Below are 21,928 nucleotides of genomic sequence, written 5' to 3' on the forward strand. Positions count from 1 at the left end.
TGCATATGAAATGATCTCATGACTTTCACGAATAATACTATGTCTTGTGTTTTAAAGTGCATTGTTAAGCCGGAGAACATCTGTCTCATATGGTCAAAGCAAGAAGGGTAGTATGCTAAGCTTGTTCTGTTATGTATTTCTGCTGCTCCTCAAGTAAGCATTTCTTTGTCCTTTACCTTAAGGAACTTAGTCCCATAAGCCGCTTACTTCAGGAGGTGCTATCATTTGCATTTCAAGCTAAGCAATGATAATGGTACAGACAGACCAATCATTTCTTTCTACTTCTATAATTGAGTGCAACTACTCCTATCACTGAGTAGGGAAAGGAGAGGTCATTTGCAAACTCTTCATCTTGCAGACTTCCCAAGGGCCTTCTAAGTACCAAGCACTTTTCTAGTTGTCGAAGACAAGCTGTTACCAGGAGAGTTTTTAATCCCAAAGAATGCACAAATGAGTGTGGAGGAAAACAAAACTCAACAAGACAAAACATAGGCTTATTATTATTTTTTAAATCAGATAAACCCAGAGTCTAATTTGTATTTATTAACTGTTTGATTTGATGCAATTAATTTGATTGTCTCCAGACTCACATTTTTCATCTTTAAATCAGGAACAGCACCTACCATAAATGGTAGGTTTTATGTATAGGAGGACCTAATGAACTAATGTATATGACATGGTATAGCAGTGTTTTCTACATAGGAAGAGTTCAGCAAATATTAGTAGCAGTAGTCACAATTAAATTATCCTTATAGCATTAATAATTACTAGTGTCCTTATCAATTCAACGTATATCAAGCAAAAAGTACAGGGAAGGGGAGGGGTATAGAAATCTGAGGAGAAGCAGCAGACAAAGGCCAGATTATCAAGGTCTTTATGGAGCCTCAGGGAGCAATGGAGGTTTATTACAGTTTTATAACAAGGAGTTTTAAAACAGGAGAAAACAACTTAGCATTCCACTTCTGAAAGATTGCCTGCCCTCGGGGTTGAGTTTGAAGTGCTTGAAAGTCCAGAATTGGTCAATTCTCCTGACCCACAGGTGTCCCCCTGCTTGATGTGTCATGAAAAATTAAAATGAGGACAGTTCAGTCCACACAGTGTCTGGTGAGCTAATGAACCCCTTTGCCTCCAACACCTGGTAATTATATCTTTCAATTAAACCAACTCTAGCTCTCTACAGTCTTATAAATTGCCTCACAGACTTACATCTTTCTAAGCTGCCAGATCTTTTCAGGTCTCAAACCTGAGAGTCCAGACATAAAGAGTGAGGTCAAGGAAGGCAAATGGAAGGGCCCCTTTCACATCTTTTCTGCTCATCACTGAAGCCTTCGTCTCTTATCTCTCAGCTTGGCCACCAGAGCCAAAAATATATATTTTTGTATGCTTAATTACCAGCTTGGTCTGTATTTAAATACATCCCATGATGGTAAGGGACAGAACAGAAAAATTTGTCATTGAGTATTATTCATATAAACTTATTCATTCAACTTTTGAGAGCAAGGAAAACCAGGGATAGAAAAAGTGGTGTTCCTTCACGCATCTCAGACTCCCAGGTCTTTGACAGAGATGCTAAGAGCACACTTTGGAGAAAGCACAGAACTTTCAATAAATGGTGCTGGGAAAAGTGGGTATACATATGCAAAAGAGTCAAAATAGATCACTAAGTGCCACCATATTAAATTAATATTAAAAATATTAACTTAAAATGGATCTAAGTGTGGGAAGATTTAAGAGATTATATAGAGGTTTTTCTATTGCTCCATGGCTCAGTGAATCACACCAAGAAGTGTGTGATTCACTGAGCCATAGAGCAATATGCTCTGGGACCTGAAGGTGTGAGAGGATATCAGTAAAGGTTTTAGGAGAAGAACAACATGATCAGCAGCAGCATCATGGGCAGTTCATAGAGTAGGGAGCTCAGAGGAGCCAGAGCACAGGACAAGGTGGAGAGGTGGAGTGATGAAAGGAGAAGTGGTCAGCCTATGTAGGGTCTGATACTGAAGTCTAGGAATTTGGTGCTGTGTCTTAAAGGCACAGGGAATCTGTAAAGATACTAAGCCAGAGTTTCCATGACCTTTGTGATCATGATATTCTTCAAGTTCTCTTTAATGATAACTTGCAATGTGAGGAGATGACAAGCCAAAGCAATAAGACTGAGAGATCTAAAGACAAGTTTGAAGATCCTTGTGAAAAGCTAAGGGGACTAGGATTAGGATGGAGGAAGACAAGACAGATGTAAAGATTCTTGGAGTAGTGAGGATGTGATTCTTTGGGTGTGACATTGAGAAGAGGAAAATGCAAATATGACATTGACTTGGGTGACTGAGAAGTTGCAATGTCGTGTTAACTTTTACTTTTCTTTGTGAAGAATCCTGAAAGTAAAGGTAGCAGAGCCCCTTCAGAGGTAGGTGGCAATTGCAAAGTACTGACGTTCTATCAGACGGACTCTGGGGCCAGAGACTTCTTTGACCATCAGCAAATAAAACTTGAGAGTGGAATTACTTGATATAATTTTAATCTTCTATCTAGTAAAATATAACCTATATGAACATATAGAAATAGCCACAGGATTTATATAGAAAGTATACATGTTAATTTATCATCCTTGTTATCTCCTTTCTCACTCTAAATCTCTAAGCCAATACAGATGAGTAAACAGAAATTGATAAGCTAAAGTCAGTTGTTATTCACAAGTTATTAGCTCTTCCTAATTTGAGTCCATGATTCTTCCTAAATTAGCACACAATTCTATCAAAAGCCCCGTGTGTTTAAGGAGTATATACTATGTATACAGATCTGTTCAGACAGGTGAAGTTTAATCTTCTCAAAGCCATGAGTTTTGGAATTCATCATTCTTGAAGATGAGGGGATAAGAATACACCTGATAAAAAAATAGGTGGAAATAATCTATTATTATTATTATTATTATTATTATTATTTCCTATAGCAATGTAAATCAGGCAAATCTTCTTGGAGTAAGAATTCCAGAAATCAGCATATAGGGTCCTCCATTCTAATCCTTTGTCCACAATAAGGTAATTTGTTTTTATTGCTTGGACAGTGCAGCTGACATATCTTTTCCTATCACTCACTCATAAACTGTCATGAAGAAATTTGATATTTAGGTCATCAAGCCAAAGAGTATTCTCTTTGTCTCTAGAACCTCCCTGACATTTTTCATTACTATTTAACTCATCAGCACTGTCTGAGTCCCAGTTTCTCTATCTGGTCTCTGCTTTAGGAGAAATTACAAAAGCCCACATATTTTGACCTCTTGCATTCTACTGTCAATTTAGGCAGGGTACTCAACAAACCCTTTTTATTGGACATTATATACCGTAACTGAAGCAAAATGTGGAAGTCCAGACCAAGGACCATGTTCTGATTGCTTATCTAGATTGAATATGACAGGAAGCAATGTGGATAAATGAAAACCAATGATAAATTTACAATCTTCCTTAAAATCAAAGGCTTTGAAGTTAGATATAGCTGGACTCAAATCCCAGTTCTCCCACTTCTTAGTCCTAAGGCTACAGGCATTTTTTTCTAACTTCTGTAGGTCTGGCTTTTCCTCTCTACAAAATAGATACAATAAACATGATTTGTTATAAATAGTACACATAAACCCTATGGTACAATACCTACTACACACCTAACACAATAACAGGAAGTTGTCTTTTTTGTGTTGATCCACATTTTTGGATGACTTCTGATATTTAATATTCATCCTTATTAAAATTCAAACGTTAATTTGTGAATTTTAGGAGCTATGGTGATTTTATTATAATATCTTTACTGAATTTCCCTGTTTAATTGTGTGACAATGTAATTGGCTAGCACTTATTATTCACTCAGCTCCAAGGGATGCATTCAATGTTTTACATGCATTCATCAATATTTGATGTTTAACTTGTTATTATCTATCCCCTTCTTTTTAAAGATGAGGAAACTGGGGCTCTGAAATGTCAAATTAGTTTGTGATTATAAATTTTAAATTTATAAAATGCTATTTGAAAACCATGGCTGTTTGACTCAGTAATATTGTATTTTACAAACTACTATTAGTTTTTAATATCCTTGAAAATAATTGTGTAACTATTTTCCCTAATTTAGAACTTTTTAAAACACCATCAATTAAATGTCATTCAGCATCATTCTTTGCCATCAGTAGGTACTGAGAGAAAACAATATGGTTATGTTAAGGGGATATATAGTATGTATTTCATAAGCAGGAGGAAATGACTTTGAAAAGATAAATGTTTTTATTTTTCCTGAAGAAGGACAGTAGTTTCATTTATTCTACGCTGATATCAGAAATTACTTATCTAACAGTAAGTACACTTGTTGTGAGTAGCCACAGGTTTCAGAAGCAGATGGCATGTGTTAAACAGTATATGTATGAATTAGCTCTGGGAATAATTTCTGCTCAGGGTATGATAGAAATTAGGAGGTGAGACAAATTAAAAAATTGGAAAAAAAGCTATGCAAAATATCACTCTCACACCTCCTTTTTCTATTGAGAGGGTGTGCACACAGTGTGTGTAGTGTGGGCATGCTTATACCTTACACACACACACACACACACACACACACACACACACAAATAGACATCTAACTTAAAAATAAATCTTCTAAGTCCTCCAGATAAATCAAAATGATTTTTCCTTGATATTCAAGGACCTGGTCTAATAAACATATGAGTAAAGTTTCAATCCCATTTTCACATATGTGATGAATTTAAGATCTTGAAAAAAATTCACTTCACATTGCTGCATCAATTATTTGTTATCTGTGAAATGAAGAGTTTGAGAAAGATTATCTTTACCTACATTTACATCTTAAATTCTGACAACAAGATTCTATAAACAATATTACCTAACTCTGAAGAATAAGACTATTTTCATGTAACTAATCTGCAACATTCCGTGATCCTCAAACCTATAAACAACATTCCTGTATACATAGCCTTGAATATTTGCTGAATCAATTAGCAGCCTGCAGTAGTTTGCAGTATAAAAATGATCATGATTCTTCAGGCTTTCCTCTATTCAAACCCTGAATTTGATTCAGTTTTTTCTTTTTCTTTCTTTTTTTTTTTTTTGGTTTGTTTTTAGTTTCTTTGCTTCTTGAATGGTATTTGGACCTGTGACCTATATTAACCAATAGTTTTCCATTAATTGGATATCATATAAATTTTGTAACCTGCCCACCAATAGATCTTGTGTATTTTCTACTCTTACTCTCTTAGAATCCTGATATGTTTCCAAGAGAACAAGTTAAGTCCAGCAGGCTAGAGGATGAGAGACCACATGGAGCACAGTTGAACCACTCCAGCTGAAGACATCAAAGAAAAACCAACTCTGAGGCTTGTGATACATGACCAATTGCATGAGTGAACTCAGATCAGACCAGAAGAACTTCTCAGTTGAAGTAGCTCAGACTAAAGTGTTGACCCACAGAATTGTGAGAAAATTTAAAGTTTATTTTTAAAACCCCAAATGTGATTTGTTACACAGAAAAATGCCAGCTGATACACAAAGCGTCCAACTTGACTTTTCTTTAAAGAAGATCTTCAAAAATAGTTCAAGATTCTTACATGACACCATTTCTTCAATGAAGTCCACTTTAGTGATTTTAATGGCGTTGATCATAACCATGTATTAACTAAACAAATATTTAGTGATTTCATTTATTATAAAATAATAAATAACATTATTTTTATTATTTATTGTTTTATAATAAAATAATTATTTTGTTTTATTTCTTATAGGAACTACACTTCCATCACATCAAATACTGCCTGTACTGAATTATCTTCCAGAACAGGCCATTTCTTATATCATAACAATTGGAAGTCCAAAACCCATACTTCCAAGACTTCTATATTAGTCTAGTCTTGTTTAGATTTCTACAAAGTGAGTGATAATGGCAAGTTATTTGAAAGAAGAAAAAGAAATAATGATGGTAGGTGATACTGGGCATTCAATGAAAGTGAAACAAGATTTTTTAATTTGATGTGGCCCTATTTGTTAATTATTGGCTGTATTTATTGAACTTTAGGGGTCTTGTTAAGGAAGCTGGTGCCAGCACCAATATGTTGGAGTGTTGGCCTAGGTTTTCTTTTAGTAGTTACAAAGTTTCTGGTCTAATTTCTAAGTATTTGACTCATATTGATTTGATTTTGTGCAGAGTGAGAGATAAAGATCTAGTTTAATTCTTCTACTTATGGATTTTTTCCAGCACCATTGGCTAAAAAAAACATCTTTCTTCCAATGTGTACTTTTAGCATCTTTCTCATCAAACATTAGATAACTAACTATGTGAGATGGTTTCTGTGACTTCAGTTCTATCCCACTGGCCTTCATTTCTACTTCATGTCTATTTTGATGCCAATACCATGCTGTTGTTTGTTTGTTTTTTACTAAAGCTTGGCAGTATAATTCGAGTTTAGGTTTTGTGATGCCTCCAGCATTGCTCTTCTTGCTCAAGACTGCTTTGGATATTCTGGATCCTTTACTCTTCCAAATGAATTTTAGGACTGCTTTTTCTAGTACTGTAAAGAATGTAATTGGTGTTTGATGAAGATTGCCTTGAATCAGTATAATGCTTTTGATAGCATGGCCATTTTAATGATATTAATTCTGCCGATCTAAGAAGAAGTGTGAAGTTTTTTCATCTTCAGTTTCTTTCTTTGGTATTCTATAGTTTTTTTTTCCAACCCCACCATTTTAATAAAATGAAATACAGTACAAAATACTGTGCAAGTATGCTTTTTACTATGTGGCGATGGAATAATATATTTGTGTTTTTTCCAGAATCAGTATTATCCAGTACTTTCCACTGTAAAAATATGGAACATTTCGTGAATTTGTGTGTCATCTTTGTGCAGAAGCAATGCTGATTTTCTCTGTATTGTTCCAATTTTAGTGTATGTGCTGCCAAAGAGAGTACAATATAGTTTCTATTATACATGTCTTTCTCCTCCTTGTTTTAATTCCTAAGTATTTTATTTTATGTTTTAATGTTATCATGAATAAGGTACATATGTATTTTTATTTCTTTCTCAGCAGAATATGGAAGTATAGATAAGCTGCTGGTTTATGAAGGTTGATCTTACATCTTACAATGCTGCTCAATTTCTTTATTGCTTTAGAGGTTTGATAGAGTTTTTTTGGGTCTTTTAGACATAGGATCATGTCATTGGCAAACAGAGATATCTTGGCTTCTTTTTTTCCTATTTGTATCTTTTAAATTTCTTAACTTACCTGATTACTCTGGCTAGAGTTTTTTTTTTAATTTATTTAATATTAATGTTGAAAGTGGGCGTCTTTGTCTTGTTTCTGAGTTAAGAAAAAATGCTTTCAGGTTTTCTCTAGTCAATATCATACTGGATATGATTTTGTCATATATACACTTTATAATATTGAGGTTAATTCCTACTTTATCCAGCATTTTTAACATGAATGGGTGCTGGATTATATCAAAGTCCTTTGCCAAATCTATTGAGATGATTGTATGACTCTTGTCCTTAACTCTATTTATGTGGTTAACTACATTTATCAATTTCTGCATTTTGAAAAGACCTTTCATCCCTGGGATAAAACTCACCTGATTATGGTGTACTATCTTCTTGAAAGGTTCGAATTTCTTTGATAATATTTTATTAAGGATGATTGCATCTAGGTTTATCTGGGACATTAGTCTGTAGTTTTCTTCCCTTGATATGCCTTTGTTTGCTTTTGGAATCAGGGTATTTCTGGGTTCTTAGAATGTATTTGGGAGTATACCCTCCATTTATATTTCATGTAATAATTTGAGGAAGTCTAGTATTAGTTCTTCTTTAAATGCCAGATAGACTCAGCTGAGAATCTGTCTGGGGTCCTGGGTTTTTCTTTGTTTGAAGGTTTTTAATTGCTACTTGAATCTCATTGCTTGATATTGGTTTGATTATTATTATTTTTTTTTACACCTTGCTGGTTCAATTTGGGCACATCATGTGTATATAAAAATTTGTCAATGTCTTCTCAATTTTCCAGTTTACTCCAGATAGAGTATGAATAGTCATAATAGTTTCTAATAATCCTTTGGATTTCAGAAGTTATTATGCTGATATCTCCATTTCAATATCTAATTTTCTTGATTGCAGTCTTCTTGCTTTTTCTTTCGCTAATATGGCCAAGGACTTATCAATCTTGTTTATCTTTTTAAAGAAACATCTCTTTATTTCATTTATTCTTTGTATATTTTTCTGTTTTAATTGTTCTCAATTATATCGATTCTGGCTTTGATTTTATTTCTTGTCTTCTATTTTTTAAATAGTTTGTTCTTTCCGTTCTGAGATCATGTTGTATAACATTAGATTATCTATTTGGGATCTTTCTCTCTCTCTCTCTCTCTCTTTTAAAATTTTAATACAGGCACTCAGTCCTACAAATATTCCTCTTAAATCTACTTCATACTGTCCCAGAAAATTTAAATATGCATATATATCTCTGTTCTCATTTGTTTCTAAGAATTTCTTGATTTCTTCTATCATACATTCCTTATTTTAAGGAGTGTTTTTCAATGTCCATGTACTTATATGTTTTCTATAATTTTTCTTGATGTTGATTTCTAATTCCATTTCATCATTATCTTATAAGACACATGAAATTATGTCAATTATTTCTTTGTATTTGCTAAGACTTATATCACAACCTAGAATAGGATCTGTTTGGAAAAATGTTCTGTGAATTTCTAAGAAGAATAATTTAGTTGCTTTTGATAAAATATTTTGTAGATGTCTATTAGGTCTATTTTTGATTTATATTATTATTTAGGTTATAAATATATTTTTGGACTTATGCCTGGATGACCTTTCTACTGGTGGAAAGGGATGTGTTGAAGTCACCCAGTATTGTATTGGGGTCCACCGTGGTTTTAACATCAAAAAGTAATATTTTTTAAGTAATTAACTGCACTGACATTTGGGCATAAATATTTACTATCACATGCCTTTCTGTTGAATTATTCCATTTACCCATATTTAGTAACTTTCTTTGGCTCTTCTGATTAATTACTGCATACTTCCACTTTGTAAGATATGGGAATAACTACCACTGCTTTTATTTTTTAATGTTGTTTACATAGAATGCATCTTTTTACTTTCAGCCTGTGGATGTCTGTGTCTGAGTCTTTTTTCAAAAAGCACATAGCTGCATGTTCTTTTTTAACTCATTATTCCAATGAATTCTGTCTTTCTTTTTCTGGGGATGGTGTTTTTGTCAGCTTTTCAACTGCTCTGTCTAAAGAAGCTGACCAGAAAAACTAGAGGAGGAAAAGTTTTTTTGAAGTCTCACAATTTCAGAGGTCTTAGTCCATAGAAGGCTGGCTCCATTTCTTGAGGCTCGAGATGAGGCTGAACATCATGGCAGAGTGCATGGCAGAGGGGAGCAGCTTATATCATGTGATCAAGAAGCAGAGGGAAAGACTCCACTTTCCAGATACAAAATATATACCCCGAGCCATGTCTCAAATTAACCACTTCCTGCAGCCATACGCCACTGGCCTCCAATTACCACTCAGTTAATCTCCTCAGGGATTAATTCACTGATTAGGATAAGACTCTCACAATCCTATCATTTCTCCTCGAACCTTCTTGCATTGTCTCACACATGAGCTTTTGGGGGAGACCTCATATCCAAACCAGATGTCTAGTAGAAATTGAGCCCAGGGACATTTTATCACTGAGCTATATCCCCAGGTCTTTTTACTTTTTAAATTTTGATTCAGGATCTACTTCATTGCTGAGGGTCTCATTGAATTGTTGTGGCTGGATTTGAATTTGCCATCCTTCTGTCTCAGCCTCCTGTGTTGCTGGGATTATAGGCATGTGCCACTCACTCGGTCTCAGTCTCCCAATTTGTCTTTTAATTGGGGGAGTTGAGACTATTTGCATTCAATGTTATTATGAACAAATGTTGTTATTTGATACCATTTCTGTTTGTTTGCTATATTTAATTAGGTATTAATTATTTAGTTGTTATTGATATTCTAGAAAGCCTCATTCATTTTGGGATTTTTCTCTCCTCTTTGTGTAGTATATCTTTAAGTATTATTATTATCATTATTATCATTATTATTATTATTCAGAGTGCTGGTTCAGTGGTCAATTAGTCATGAATTCTGTTAATTTCTACTTATGAAAGATTTTGGTTTTAAATTTAATTCTTAAGAATAGGTTTTATAGGCTTGGCTACCTTGTTTGACAACTGTTATCATTCAGTGTGTGGAAGATATTATTCCAAGCCCTCCTGGTTTTAGCATCTAACCTTAGAAATCAGTAGAAATTCTATTTAGTTTACTTCTTAATGTGACCTGCTATTTTTCTCTTCTGCCTTTTATAATTGTATCCTTAGTCTGGTATATTAGGCATTTTAATTGTAATATATCTTGTAGAGGATGTTTTTGATCTTGCCTAAATTTATTGAGATGATTGTATGCACTGTACATTTTTCTTTCTGTTACATTCCTAAGGACTGGAAAAATTTATGATATTATTTCACTGTAAAGATTGTGCATTCCTTTAGTTAGAAATTTGATGCCTTCTTCTATGTCAATGGTTCTTACATTTGGTCTCTAAATGCTACCCCAGATTTCTTGAGTGTTCTGGCTATGGTCTCTTAACATTTTTTCTTTATTGACTATTTTTAAGATTATATATTCAGTCTTTGAGGTCTGAGAATCTGTCTTCTATGTTTTCTAATTTATTGATAGTATTTCAACTGAATTTTTAATTAGATTTATTGAGTTTTTCATTTCCAAGGTTTTTATTTGATTTCTTTTCAGAGTGTGTTTGCACTGAAATTATCTTTCATTTTCTGTATTTTATCTCTTAGTTCATTTCTTACATCTTCTTTTAGCTCACTGAGCATTTTAACTATGAACTTTCTCAGTTTTCTATCTGATATTTCCTACACTGTGGAATAAATGGAATTAACTGTTGAAGGGTTGTAGATTGTTTAAGGTGGTTTGTTCCTTTGCCTTTTAATATTTTTCTTTTGTATGTCTACCCATCTGTGGGGATGATTTTCTCTTCTACTTTATGTAAGGGACTATTTTTTGATCTTTTTCTCAAGTGCCCCAGACTAGGCCAATATCCAAGTATTGGTACTTGTACTCAATGTGATTCCTTATTATGCCCAGCTTTGGCATCACTTTTAACAAAGGTACTAAAACTTTATTAACTGCAATTGTTTAAAAGCAAAGTTATGTTCTAGTAAACAGTAGGGAAAAAAACTTACTGCAAATGTTCTCCACAGTTTTTCTAATCTGTCATAGAATTGTAGTACAGTTCTAGAATAGGTTGAGAAACTAGTTATTAAAGGTTGTTAAGGTCTGTAAACAAGTCAAAATAACACCTGGTATTTTGCCAGAGAAATGTTAGAGTTCGTAAATAAGTCTGGATGGTGCCTGGCAAAATGCCAGAGGGAGTGGTTTGAGAAGTAACAAAATCGAGCCATTAAGTGTGGAGATTCCTTATTGGTTGACTGATGTATCTAGTTTATGCTAATTAAGATAAGCTGTGTGGAATGTATAAATAGCTCTGTTGTCTTACAATAAATGGCTTCCACTCCTACTATATCAATCTACAGAAGTTATTCATCACACCCCGCCCCCCGCTATTTTGCTGCAGCCAGACCCCGGCAAAAGGTAATAAAATTACTATTATATTATATAGGGAAAAAGGGACACAGAGAAAATGGGAAGGGAAAAGAGAGAAAAGACAGTAAAAAATAACAAACGAAGACAAAAAGGAGGAAAGTGTAGGGGTTGGATGAGGCACAAACAGATAATGCAAGAGGTGGAAAGAAATGACTGAAAAGTACATATAAATTTGCTGTAGAGAAACAAAAAAGAATGATTGTAGTTACTTTAAACTAGTAGAAGAAATATAATCAGGTGAGTTCAGTGGCGTGATACAAATAATAAGGGAACATTTATCAATTCTATATGAAAAGAAAAGCCTATAAGATCAAAACTGATATTAAAACCCTTTATGATAATCCATGTTGAGGTAGAAATTTTTCCACATTTTTATTGGTGCATTATAGTTGTACATATTGATGGGATTTGCTGATACATAGTTGTATATGCACACAATATAACAATACAATTTCACCAGTATCACTCCCCAGGACATTTCCCCTTCTACTCCAAACAGTGTGGAGATTTCTTATTGAATCTTCTGATTTGGATTTCTTCAGGAATTGGGACATTTGTAATATGCCCACTGATTTTTGGTCTCACCTTTAAGCTTCCCTTGGTGTGAAGGTAGAGATCTATCAACTCTGATAGAATGCTAGGAGGCCCTTTCTGATCTTCCTTGTGTCCAGGTACCGACTGGCTCCATATATCTAGTGCTGTCAAATCCAGTATAAGGCCCACTTCCCCATGTTTATTTCAGAGTGTGGTTGTCTAATATAAAAAGTGTTTTGTTTGTTTGTTTTTGATGTAGTGCTGGGTTGCCCATGGTGGGATGAGTTTGGGGATGTCACCCTCTGGAGTACACAGGTCAAAGTCAGTGGGCCTGTATCTGGGCACCTTGGGCGGTGGCTGGTGCCAGTGGGATGCTCCTCTCAAACCTCCTTGTGGACTGTACTCTTGATGTGCATGCATGAAGTTTTCTGCTGCCTGTTTCAAGTTATCTTCAGGAATTGCCTTCTGTAGGTCTATTGTGTAAATAAGAATGAAATTCAATAGAAACTCCAGGATTCATAGATGAAGACTCTTCTAGGGTGATATGGCACAGGAGATACTCTCCTGGATACTTTGCTTTTCTTGACAGCTGGTATTTGTTAGCCAATTCAGAGGCTTGGGTCTGCATGCTTGGATGGTGCTGCATCTGTAGATTCTTTCTGTTAGGTTCAGGGATACAGGGTGCAAGGTGCATGCATAGGAGCTATTGCTGATTACTATGGGAGAGTCAATTCTCCTTCATAGTGGCTTCTTTTGTAGTGGTTGCTATCTGCAGCTAAGGGGCCTGTGAAGGCAGGCTCTCCATAGGTGGTTTGTAGTATATATATACAACTCTGGCTGTTGTAGATTACCAGAGTATGATCCTCATGATTGGGCTGAAGTGTCAGTTGACTGTCTTTGTCTGAATTCCTACTGCTGAAAGTCGTGACTCACTGAACATCTGTTTCCCTCTGCTGAGGGTTGTTTATGGTGGTGCTGCATAAGCACTTGGTGTCTGCAATTGTAAGACCTGCAAGTGTAGCCTCCAGGTGGGCAGTCTGTGGCACCCAAGCCTCCACCCTGGTTGGTGCCGATCACTGGGGTTTTACCCATTAATGTGATGGTGGTAGGATTTTAGTTGGCTTGTATTCCCCTAAGCTCCTACACAGGCTGTGGGGAATGCTGGGTTGGGTAGCACTCCCTGGAGTGATTAGCTCTCAGGTCATCTTCCCTTGGCTCCCTTTGTTCAGTGTGAAGGGGACGGAGTTTCCTTACCCTTCAGCCAACAGCAATCTGTCTACAAGTTCCTTCTAGACAACTTACTGAGACAACCATTTAAAAGGCATTTCCTCTGGTTTCATTTGTTACTGTCTGCAGGTGGGGAGAAGCTATACTGATTTAACTTCTAGGGAGGGTGGGTAGCTATGGACTGTACAGAAGGGCTCCTCTGCCTGGCTCATATTTTACCCCACAATTTAGGTTAGACTGTGTGATCTCCTACACTGTCTTTGCTCTTCCTATACTGCTTTAACTTATCCTGCTTTTCTTTCCAATTCTTGTTAGGGAAGCAAGCTCATGGGCTGTTCCTCTTCCTCTTCCTCTCTGTTATCTTGACCCTGGCCCCATCCTGGTCAGAGTTCAGGGCCAAGGAATTCTGTCCTTTTATTTCTGCTCAGGTAACCAAATTCCAAGTTTCAAGCTTTCAGAGTGTTTACTCTCTCACTAATGCCTCTGGTCAGCTGTTCTTTTACTTTCTTGTTTCTGGGCTATGGAGGAGTTGAGAGTTGCTGCCTCCATCTGTTCTACCATCTCAAGAGGTTTTCAAATACAGCTTGAGCATCCCTAACCCAGAAATATGAAAATCTGAAATGCTGCAAACTCGGAAGATTTTTGAGTGTTGACAAGAGACCACAGGTGGAGAATTCCACACCATGAAACTTTTATTCATTTGTGAAATTATTAACAAAGTTTAAAGTTTCCTTCGGGTTCTGTGTGCAATGTTTATATAAACCATACACTTCTGTCTCCAATCATTTCAAATAGGGAAACTAAGTCTCTCTCTGTCTCTCTATCTCTGTTTCTCCCTCTCTCTTTCTCTCTCTCTCTCTCTGTTTCTCTCTCTGTTTCTCTCTCTCTCTCTCTCTCTCTCTCTCTCTCTCTCCCCGTCTCTCTGTCTCTCTGTCTCTCTGTCTCTCTCTCTCTCTGTGCGTGTGTGTGTGTGTATGTTTCCTTTTTATAATTAAATTATTTAGAGCTCATATTCCCACATAATTATGATTACTCACAGTTCTTCCTTATGATTTCTTTATTTTTGCAGTTCTGGGATAGACACCAGAGCCTTATATGTATAGTAGGCAAGTGCTCTAACACTTAGCTACAAACACCACCCTCCAAAAAAACAAAAGCCCTGATTTTTTTTAAATGGTCGATGAAGATACGGAGGAGTGGAATTGCTTATCCAAGTTAATTATGATTTACTGTCATGACTGATTGCGATCACTAAGGTCATTTTCTTACTTGAACTTACAACTTCCAAACTAGTGAAAAAATTGTGGAGTCAGACATGTATTTTGTAGTCAAAGTTTTGTAGGGAGAGATGCAGAAATGTTAGGGCTGGATAGAAAGCTTTGTGACTGAAAAATTGTGAGTTTTTTTATTATCCAATCTCACTTTAATAGAAGCATGTCCACTTTAACTACAATAGCTGTATATCTTTATGTTAATGTTACTTTAAAAAATAACTAAAATAGATCAATTGCCTTTCAAATTATTATAATTATCAGACAATCTGTTGCTTGTGACATTAGAAATGTTATTTGAAAATACAAAAGGGAGAAAATTAAAAAAAACTTGTCTCATTTTTAAAGCAATTTTGAGGTATGATAGACTTCCAATAAGCTGCACACATACGGTTTATTTATGTGTATCTGTGTAACTGTCACCAAAATCAAGATGACATATCTTGCTATGCTTTCCAAATGTTTTCTTGTGACCTTTAACATCCACTATCCTTCTGTTCCCATTCCTAGGAAATCTCTTATCTGATTTCTATCATTATATATTCATTTGCATTTTCTAGAATCTTATATAAATGGTGTCATACACATTGTTCTTTTTATTGTGTCTTGTTGACCTACATGAGACACATCCTTATTGTTTTTTTATGTTTTAGGGAAAATTATATTTTATGAACATATCATAATTTTTCTACTAACTCATCTATCAAGGAATATTCAGGTTGCTTCCAATTTTTTTGATCATTATAAGTAAAACAACTAAATACATTTAGGTGTGCATATCTGTGGGGCCATAACTTTTTATTTACTTTTGGTAAATATGTAGGAGTGGAATACCTGAGTCTTGTGGTAGGCATGTGTTTACCATTTTAAAATCTGATAAAACTATTTCCAAGGCAATTGTACATCCCATCAATAGTGCTCTATAGTAGAGGATAGGAAAGGCAGCAGAATACAACAGACACTAGTACGGAAATATGTAAATCAGTGGATGTGTACCCCCACAAATATATAACATTGCCACTTTTTTTTTTTAGTTTTAGCCATGCTAATGGGAATCTAGGAGTATGCTATTATCATTGTTTTTTTCCTCAAAATTAAATGAAAACCCAATATCCTCTTCTGTTTGCTTATTTCTATCTAACTCAGGATAACACATTGCATGTAATCATTATATCTCATTAGACATATCTTGGCAAAGATAGTTTCAAAAACTTGTTTTTGACACTAACAAGTTTGAATACTGCTAAGGTATTTTTAAAGAATGCCCCTCAAGTGGGATTTTTACAATGTTTCCAAGATTGAATGAAATGGCTAGATTTCATGATTGGGTTAGAATTATGGAGTTGAGGCAAGGCGTCATTTTCATCACATCCTATCAAGAATGCACATCAACAGTATGATTTATCACTTTTGATGTTAATCGTGGTCATGCAGCTAAGATATTCTCTCAATAGCTAGGATATTATTCTTCATTTTTAATACTGTACCTGTAGGAAGAAAGGCACTGTGTGCAACCCACATTTATGGAGTTGGGAATATAGCCTACCACTTTTTAAACTGAGATATCTATATAAAATCACCTTGAATTTTTATATATAGGGGTTTGCTTACTATACTCAATTTATTTAGTTAGGTTACATATATTATTATGAGGTTAATAATGTCTGTACTTTTGACTACAATCTAATATTGCTTTATTTATTTTATTGTGTAGGTTGTTTCAGTTTTAACATCTGAGAACACTTTCAACTAGCTTCTAGCTCTGTGGTTACTGATAAAAAAATTTGTTGGGCTGGGGTCCTCGCTCAGTGGTAGAGTGCTTGCCTAGCACGCGTGAGGCCCTGGGTTCAATCCTCAGCACGACATAAAATAAAGATATTGTGTCCATCTACAACTGAAAAATAAATAAATAAAATAAAGGTATTGTGTCCAACTACAACTAAAAAACAAATATTAAAAAAAATTGTTGTAACTCTTATCCCTCTAAGTCTGTTGGTGTAGGGGTTCATTTCCTCTGACTTCTTTTAGGATTTTTCTCATTGCCATTGATTTTCCATAGGTTGAAAATGATGTGTCTCTATGCAGTTGTTTGTGTGTGTTTACTCTGCTTTGTTTTCTTGATCTGGGGCTTTTTTTTGGCAGTGGCGGGGCGGGGGGTCCAGGGATTGAACTCAAAGACACTCAACCACTGAACCACATCCCAACTTATTTTGTATTTTATCTAAAGACAGGGTCTCAATGAGTTGCTTAGCACCTTGTTTTTCTGAGGCTGGAATTGAACTTTTGATCCTCCTGCCTGAGCTTCCTGAGCCACTGGGATTACAGGCATGGTCCACTGGGCCTGGCCTGCTCTGGATTTTGTATCTATAATTAATTTGGGAAGTTACAGACTTTCTTTAAATATCTCTTCTGCTTCATTCCTTTTGTCTGCATCTTGTAATCCAGTTATACAAGTGTTATATCTATCTTTTGGAATTGTCCTGTGGTTTTTCCAATGTTCAATCAAAATTTTTTTTTTCCAGTTTTTTTCTCTTTGCCATTCAGTTTGAAATGTTTCTTCTACATCACTGATTTCTTCCTGGGCCGTCTTCTCTATGATGAGGCTGTCAAAAACATTCTTTGTTTATTTCTTTTTTAAAAAATTTTTAGCATTTCCTTTAATTTCTTCCTTAGAATTTCAACATTTCTGATTATGTTATCTGTGTGTTTTTGCACATTTTCTACCTTTTTCATTAGTATCCTTAATATTATTCATAGTTACTTTATGTTCTCTACTGGTAATTTAACCATCTGTGTCATCTCTGAGCATGATTATGATTTGTCTGATTGGAACATTTTTCTTGGTTTTCTTTTTAATACAATTTACAAATTTTTTTTGTTTAAAACAAAACAAATTGCAGCTGGTAAAAGAAATTATGGTAAATAGTTTCTCGATGTCATGATTTAAGATAATTTACTTAGAGCTAGATTCCGTTTACGGTTTATACAGTTTGTTAGCTATAGGTCTCAGGGGCTTCAGTTTCTTCTGTTGTTCTGTTTCTGTTGACAATGATAACTTCTGGATTCTATACATACCTCACACAGAGAGAATCATTGTCTTGCTGCTCCTTGTATTTTAATCTATTGTTATCATTCTGAAGCCATGCTTCAGTGGTTTGAAGGTATGGATATAAATCTGTGGTTAAATATCAGTATTTCTGCAGCCCTGTGTATTGGGGCATAGCTTTCCTGGTATCAGTATAAGTATAGCATCCCCCATTCCACACCCACTGTCGGTGATGCCTACTCTGACTGAGTATTCTTAACATATTTCCATGCAACTTTGATTCTCCTTACTGTGCTTTTTCTCTGTCAGATGAGACAGGAAGGCTAAAGAGGCTAGAGTAAGAGGAATGTCCTTTCCCCAGCCTGACAAGGCTCCCACAGATATGGAGCAGGCACCACAGAGTAGGACTTTAATGAGAAAGTTCCTCTTGCAATTCCCAATGATTCACATTCCTCTTTTACTGCAAGGACCATGGGAAAATCTTTCTCACATTTTTACCCTGAGAAAGATACCTTGAGGTAAAGAACATGATTTTAAAAGCATTCCTAAGGCCGTAATATTGAGGAATTCTCTTTCTCATTCTTGTCCACATAGTCTCCTAAGTGCTTTTCATGTGCTCATTTATCATGCTCCTTCCCATTTGTGGCTTCAGCAGCGTCTGCTTTGGGTAACCCTAACACAAAAGGTGCCCCCTGTATGAGCCAGTCTTTCTGGATTTCAGGATGGTAGGTTATCTTACAATTCCATTTTCTTCTGTTTCTAAGAAAACTCTTGGTTTTTGGTTTGCCCACATGTATCTTGCTTTAAGAACAAGAGTGATGACTCTCAAGCTCATTACCTGTGTGGATCTTGAAATTAAAATCTCCCCTCATTGTGGTTTCAAACTGCATTTCACAAAAAGATACCTTAATTTTATATGAATCTCTGATATATCTGTCACTGCGCATGGATTTTAGCATGTACCTGATATGCCTATATTGAATGAGATGTGGACAGAAAGAAAAATATCTATTATTAAAAAAAAAAACTATGGTGAATGATGCAAAGATCTGCACTGTTTGAGCATTTACTATATGAATGTATAAAAGAGTTGTAATGGGTTAAATCAACTCATGCAAACTGCCCCCTTTCTTACTGTACTCTAAAAGTTAGAATTAAAGTCCTCAAAAACTGATGAAATTTCCCAATGTGTTATAGCTGGGCAATAGCAGCACCAGATTTCAACCCCAATTCAGACTTTCTTATCACTTCTACCTTTTGCCATTACCCTGAATGGCAATGTTTCTGCTACCAGTTGTTAGTAGCAAATGTGTGATAATAAGTAGTTAAAAGGATATTAATTCAAGCAGCTAAAGACTGTAAGTCTAAAGAACTAGATTGAAATCAGGCTGTACCATGTAACACTTCTGTGAATCTGTACAATAGCCTTCATCTTGTTGAATCTCCAGATAATTTCATCTGGGGAAATAAGAAAAATAATACATTTATGTTCTTATTGGAGGTCAATGTGATTTTATGCATTTAATTAATAGTCGTTTTCTTTCCTTTTATTCTATACAGAGGCTTGGAGAAAATGGAAATCAGTAATGTTATCTGCCTTCCCTTTAAACATTTCATTTCCTTATTTTTTTTTCTCTAATCTTTTTTGTTTAGTCTTGTTAAACAAAGATTATGAGAGGTCGTTGTATTGGACTGGACTCCTGCACTAGGCCCCAGAAGACCAGACTAAACCAAAATGAAGTCACTCTTGCTAAACACCACACAATCCAACTGAAACTTTAAAGAAGCAGCAATATCCTAAAACAACAAGTTTTTTTTTTCCCCTGAAATGGAAGATTCCAGTTCATCTTAGTTGGTGTAACGGAGAAGTCTACACTTCCTTAACCATTACTGAACAACCTGAAGTAACCTGATGTTAAACAATCAGCTCTTTTTCTATGGGAACTGTGTAACTTGTTTCCTCCTTTCTAAATCCACTGCTCTGCTACTGCCCCGTGGGAATTCTCATTCTCTTTTATAGAATGGAGACCCCCCAATTGTTGAATCATAGACAAAAGTCAATTAGATCTATCATTAAATCTGTTGGGACTTTTCATTTTGAAAATCTCCTGGGACCGATGTTCTGTGAGACATCAAATTTTATCTGGGTAGCTAAGGAGATTGGAATGAGATTTATTCATGTTAAACCTGTATTGATCTAGTAGCTTCTCACTGGCTTCTCTGATACTAACATATTGGCCCTTGAGGCCTATCATTATAAGTCTCATGAATCACAGAATTTGTTCTTACATAAGGAGAACATCATGAAATACAAAATCGCAATTGATAAAATAGTGTTCATCTTTAGCTGAAGGCTTGGATTGGTCAATTGAGGTAGTTTCATATAATATTTGAGAGTATGAGCTCTAGAAAAGTAAATACACATTTATAAAACTCTACTATCATTTTCTCATTTGGGAAAGTAAGATTGAAAGCAGCCAGTTACATAAAAATACTTTTATACACGTATACATTTATTCAACTAATATGAAGTCATTTTCTAGGAAATTAAGATAAACAATGAACAAAAATCCATATAATCAAAAAAGAAAGTCAATGAGGTTCATAAGCCCAAATATTGGTAATTTAAGAGACATTGGTCGGATTTTACAGAAATTCTTTTCTCAAGCAAAAATACCATCAAGCAAAAGTTTTAAGAAACCCAAATAAACAGGATAATTAATTCGGTCTTCTGTAATAAACAATTTCAGCGCATTAGTATTTTGAAGAACAACTGTTTACTTCTTGTTCACAACACTCATCTGGTCCATATGGTAGCTCTGGGGAGTAGGCTCTGTCCCATAACATTTCTAGAGCCAAGACTGACAAAGAGCTGTGAATTTCACTCCTAATCAACGTATCGCACCAGGGATTGACCAGAGCATTTAATTCCAAAGATCCATTGGGAAAAAGAGCAGAGGGGCATGCAGCATGCTTTATGGGCAGACCAGATAAGCAAACATTCCATCACGTGACCCCAATTAAGCACAGGCAAAGTGGGGAAATGTGGTTTTGCTCTGTGCCTAAAGGAACATGAAATAGGCCTGGTAAACTCATAGATTGTCGTTATCTCCAGAAATAAAGGAAATATTGTTTGTGAAGCAACTGGCACATGTGCTGGTAAATAATAAACCCTCAATGAATGGGAACTATTGGTGCCACAGGGATTTTTAATTTATTTGAATATAACACACATTTACTGGATTTAGGTGATTAAAGAATTAAACATTTTGTTCTGGGTCATCCATTTGGTTTCAAGAATAGTAATGCATGTTGCATTTTATTGTTTATCAAGCCCTTAGCTAGATATGGTCTCATTTTGTTTTTATTTATTTATTATTTTAGTGCCTATGAAATAGGTAGGTAATTTTTGTAATTTTAAAATGATCAAATATTCTCACAAAGTGGTATATTGGTCAGGGCATTATAATTAATAAATTATAGACAGGATTCAGATTCAGGTCTTTTTAACTCTGATATCACGATGTAAATCATGAGACCATGCTGCTCAAATCACTTAAATCTTAAATCGTTTTCTATTGTTAAAGGTTTGACTTTGATTCTAGCAACATCTGGGCTATCTATTTTAAGCTTATTCTTTCTTATGAACGTGGACTATCTTTCATTTCCAATAGTATTTTTTTTTTGGTCAAGGATATGCACTATTCTAGGGAAATTAAATGCTTATATTTTACTTTTAAAATCATACCATATTCAAAGGATATGGAAAGATTGGATCATGTCAAGAAAAGAAGAGGTAATATGATGAGAAAATCTGGAAACAATTTTAAGTAAGTAATTCTTGGTAAAATTATAATTGTTTGTTTAGTAGAATATAAGATTAAGGAAAAGGGGCTGGGGTCTTAGCTCAGTGGTAGAGCACTTGCCTAGCACATGTGAGACACTGGGTTTGATGTTCTGCACCACATTTAAAAAGGTACATAAAATAAAGGTATGGAAAATATCAAGAAAAGATATAGATATTACATTTACGTATTTGAAGGACTCCAAAATTGGGTATGATTCTGCTTTCTCCATAGTTACATATTTTTACATTCTATATCTATGAATTATTTAAGGACTTCCAACCCATCTTTAAATCCTATCT

General features: G+C 35.0%; 1 non-coding gene across 1 annotated transcript; it reads right to left on the bottom strand.

The window, feature by feature from the left end:
* Positions 1–6,844: 6,844 nt before the first annotated feature.
* Positions 6,845–6,951, bottom strand: LOC120890247 (U6 spliceosomal RNA). Its single transcript, XR_005734488.1, has one exon. It is a non-coding gene; the product is annotated as a U6 spliceosomal RNA (small nuclear RNA).
* Between the last annotated feature and the right edge of the window lie 14,977 nt (positions 6,952–21,928).

This window comes from Ictidomys tridecemlineatus, chromosome 4, assembly GCF_052094955.1.
Source record: "Ictidomys tridecemlineatus isolate mIctTri1 chromosome 4, mIctTri1.hap1, whole genome shotgun sequence".
Classification (NCBI taxonomy): domain Eukaryota; kingdom Metazoa; phylum Chordata; class Mammalia; order Rodentia; family Sciuridae; genus Ictidomys; species Ictidomys tridecemlineatus.